A 4,738-nucleotide genomic window follows, 5' to 3' on the forward strand; every position below is an offset into this window, starting at 1 on the left:
TATACCCGAAGAGAGCCTTCGAGCCGAGTGTCCCAGGAGGTGGCTGGGAGCTCCTATGTGGGGATGTATGGGTGGGCGTGAGAGTAGGCAGCTTTGAAGTAGAGTCTGGAACTGAGGTGGGATGTGAAAACACCAAAGGAGTGAGGGCTGTAAAAGCAAAATTCCCTTCCTAGAATCTGTAAGAAGTAAGGCACTAGATCACTTGGGTATTTAAGGCCTGGACAACAGGGGCTTTGGAGTGTTGTCTGAGGTATTGTACTCATGACTAGGAGAGACAGCAGGAGTGCCCTAGACCCTGGTTGGAGTGGCAATAGGGGACCTAGATGGATTACAGGGTTAGAAGCTATTCGAGTCCTCCCTCTCTAATAGTGTGGCTCCTAAGACTTTGGGTGAGGTCTTATATATTTGTAACTGACAAGAACCCAGCCCATTTTACATCAGTCTGGGTGGTGACAGAGAACTCAACATCAGGGTTCTTCACTGAAGGTGTGGCTCATCAGGCTGTCAACAAGGTTGGTAAATGCCCCAATAAACAATTCAGACAATATTGGTAGGGGGTAATCTCTCAGCCGTAAAGCCATATACCCTCAGTCCTGGGCTACAGAGCTCTATAGCAGTCTTGAGTTTTCTGCACTATGTATCCTATTGAGTAGCCACTAACCTAATTGAAGGAAACATGGCTGGGACCCATACATATGATGTCACCTTCTCTTTAGAAAGTTGTAGGGGAAGGACCTATAAAACGATGGTTCTTAAACTTAGTGAGCATAAGAATCACCACAATGTCTATGGCCATGCCACCTTGAACATGCCTGATCTCGTCTGATCTCAGAAGCTAAGCAGGGTTGAGCCTGGTTAGTACTTAGATGGGAGACCACCTAGGAAAGCCAGGTGCTGTAGGCAGGAAAAAAAAAGAACCACCACGAAGATTTGTTAAAAATGCACCCATGTTTCACATCAAAACTTGTAAATCTATTCAGAAACAATAATGTGGAGGCCCATTCTACAAGTAGAGATAGAAGTAGCAAGTAGAGATAGATTTTTTCATTTTATGGGGATTGGATCAAAGCTGCCCCGATTTGGCTTAATCATGATGGCCTAGATGTGGTTGTAAGGAATTCAAGAGTGATGTGACCATCAGACTGTGTAATAATTGATAAAATGAGATAATTCGAATAGATGTTGAGGCTGGATAATTTCTGGGCTCATCGGGCAAACTGAGGCTGAGGCCAAGGAATTACTGATGAGGTTGAAGCTATTTGTGGGTAATTGGATGGACACCTACACAGGCAAGGGCAGCCAGTCTGGGGCATAGACAGAGGTTAGGGCAGGAAGAAGGACTGAGACTGAAGCTGTAGCCAAAGTCATCAACACATAGGGATCATTGCCAGCTGCTCTTGATGTGCTGACAGGAGTGCGAGGCTGACAGTGGTCTCGTATCTGAGATGACACTGGTCTCCTTCATCTGTCCCACACATAGGAGATTCTTTCAAGTTATAAATAATTCCTCAGAACAGATTCCCTCTCTGAGTGAGCTGGGTTGGGATGTAAAGAGGGAGGGTACCAATGGGTGGAAGCTAGTTCTTAAGTATCTTCAAAATCTTTCTCATCCACTGCTCCTAGAGAGCTAGAGTCAGGCTCCTGACAACTTTAAGGAAATGAGGTAACAAAAGAAAGAAGCAGATGCTTTTACAACAATACAAGATTTCTAGCTTATGATAATGAGATGAGGAAAATGGTAGCACCATACCAAAGTGGGAGATTGTGTCAAGAGAATTATCAGAATTTGGTGACTGAGTTGCTGCCTCCTTTTCTTGTATTGTTCAGGGATGTAAAGAGAAGCTAGACTAAAACACATAAGGGGGATCTGGAAATCTCCCTGCTAAAAGATTCTGTCCTGCATACTTCTAGGAGTTTAAGATTCATTTGAGCTTACAAGTTTCCTTCTTAAAATGCTAGTACCCTAAGGATATAGTCTTGCTTTAAGTAGGTGACTTTCATAAGGCCACACTCCTAAACCTCTAAGAGAACAGCTGCTCTGAGGGAATATGAATTTGGTTGAGATGCACAAACGGGAAATGGTGAATTATGATGCATTTAGAAGGAGAGCAATGGGGATTTTATAGTTTTGGAAGGCCACCTAGGGTACTGCCTTGTACCTGGGGGTGGCAGGATGGGTCGGGGAAGCAGAGAAGAAGGAAAGGGCTATTTCCTGTGTTCTCTCAGCTCTCTCCTTTCTCCATAGGCCTTCCATTCTTCTCCCACTGTCTTTTGGTTCCACTAATCCTTTAAGATCCAGTTTAACCATCACCTCCTTCCCAGACTTATGCAAGTAGAAGTAACACCTCCATTCTTTGGGCCCTCACAGTTGTTTATATACATATTTCACTCTGATTTGTTTATAGCTACATTTCTCCCACAGATCACAAATTCCCTGAAAGCAGGGGTCATATTTATTTCCTATCTAACATAGCACACAATAGGATTCAATAACTATTGATATGATGAATAAATTTATGACAATTAAAATGCTTTATCTTGGCTAAACAAATTATCAGTGTTAATAGATTTCTTATATAAGAAAGGCATTTCTAAATAGTGTAAGGAGCATACACATTGCTATGCTATTTTTGTGTAACTTTTATATTCATTGAAGTAGGTTCCTTTCATACTTTTCAAAATTAAACTGTTGCCTAGTTAGTTACTAAAAACAAGAGGTATTTTTTTCATTCATCCTGGCCTTTCCCCTAATTAGACCAAGTTGCAAAGTATCCAAAATCATGCAAGCAGATTGTTTCATTGAGGTTTCTGATTTAAGGAGAGACCAGCAAGAACTAAACATTTGAAAATCCCCAGAAAGAAAACTGTAGAAGGAATACTCTGTGAATTATAGGAGATTAAATGGACCAAAAAGTCACAAGAGTGGCCAAGAAATTTTGGGCAAACATAGTGTGTCATTTTACACATACCAAGCTAGCAAGATTTTAAAAAATATTTAAAGTGGGGACACAGTTTGGTAAATTCAGCTCACTCCCTTGCCACTAGTATAGCAAATCAGCCTCCTTAGGAAAGCAATGTGACAATATGTATGAGAAGCCAGAAAGATGTTCCATAATCCAACTCCTAGAAATTTATCCCAAAGCAATACAAGAGAAGAAAACAACTTATATGCTTGAAAATGTTTATTGTTCGAGTAATAATGGTGTCCCTTCTCTACTAATTCAGTTCCTCCCTATCAGCTTTTCAGGTATGGGGTAGTATCCCCTCTGAAAGAGTTGGGAAATGAAACAGGGAGACACCTTGACATTCTTTCACCATCAGTCATTTTTAGGAAATACTACATATAGACGCAAGTTAAAGATTCAGAAACTGGTGGCTTTAAAACTAGATGTGTACCTACCACTCCAAAATCCCCTAAGGGATGCACATCTCGATTTGAAGACCACTGATACATTTTTATATCATCTTATTGAATATGATGAGAGACAGGTTGGCTCGGGTTAGGTGTCTGTACCTTGGGAATATAGAATTGTGACCTGTTCACTAGGTTCGTTTGATTTTTATAGATGGCTCCTCTGATCCTTTATCTTCCATATTTTCTTCTGAGCGGTAATAACCTTAACTTCAATTTTGGGGTACTGATGTTGAGCCTACATACTACCTAAAGGAAATACTATGCCCCACTTAAAAACGATTATTATAACTAAAAATAAGAGAAATCTTTAGAGCATGTTAAGGGGAAAAAAATACATAGTTGTGTGAAAATTATGATTTCAATTATGCAAAACTACATAAATTTCTGGACAGAGTCAGATAATGTCTAATCTAGTATTCTTTGTCCCCATGGTACCAAGAAACTGTGTGCGAATTTAAATTCCCCAAAATAAAGTGTTCAAGAGATTGAAGATCTTTTTTCAGAAACTAATTTCTCATCATTATTCATTATGGATGTTATTCCCCCAAATACACTTAAACTCTTCTTTAGTCTAGTTTAATACATCCTATGTCTTAACGTGACAAATTCCAGTTTATTTCCTGCCATATGAAGTAGTAATCTTTTCATTCATATTTTTAGCTTCCTTCCATTTCCTGGTTTTATTGTTCAGAGTTCAAGAACTGACCTTGCTGACTCACACTGCTCTTAAGTTTTACCATTCCTCGTAACCTTTATATTTTGAAGCCCATACTAAAAAAAATAATAAATCATGTTTGGCAACCTCCAAAACTAATCTTTTTCTCAAATTTGTTTGAACTCCAATTACGAGCTCGATATATTCCCAGGCCCACCAAAGGAAGAAGCTAGTCCAAGAGTGCTACTGTGTGTGAGAGAGTAATAGTGGTTACCACCCCCTGTGGTTCTGGCAGTGGGACCCAAAGGTTCCCAAGACAAGGCCCCCTAAACTAGCGCCAGCGGAGCCGAGGAGCACAGGAGCCAGAGACTTCCGAAGCCTATCCACCGACCTCGAACCGCCGCGGCACTGCGCGGCCCCGCCCCCTCGTGGCGCTCCCCCTCAAACCCCCGCCCCTCGGGGCGCCGCACGCAGACGCGTCCTCCAGGGCTCGAGGCCCCGCCCCCTCCCGCACCGGCCCGCCCTTGCCGGCCGCCCCGCCCCACCCCTAGGCGGTTGCTCGCGGCGGCCGCCGCCCTCGCCCGGCCCAATGGCGCGGCTGCCGCGTCAGTGATGTGAAGCAGTGCTCAAGCTTGTCCGGCCCCCGGCCCGCAGCCCATTACACCATC

General features: G+C 42.7%; 1 pseudogene; it reads left to right on the forward strand.

Annotated features, from left to right (window-relative positions):
• The first annotated feature begins 784 nt into the window (after positions 1-784).
• LOC118607398 lies at positions 785-903 on the forward strand (annotated as a pseudogene).
• The last annotated feature ends 3,835 nt before the right edge of the window (positions 904-4,738 follow it).

This window comes from Rousettus aegyptiacus, unplaced genomic scaffold, assembly GCF_014176215.1.
Source record: "Rousettus aegyptiacus isolate mRouAeg1 unplaced genomic scaffold, mRouAeg1.p scaffold_m13_p_8, whole genome shotgun sequence".
NCBI classification, from domain to species: domain Eukaryota; kingdom Metazoa; phylum Chordata; class Mammalia; order Chiroptera; family Pteropodidae; genus Rousettus; species Rousettus aegyptiacus.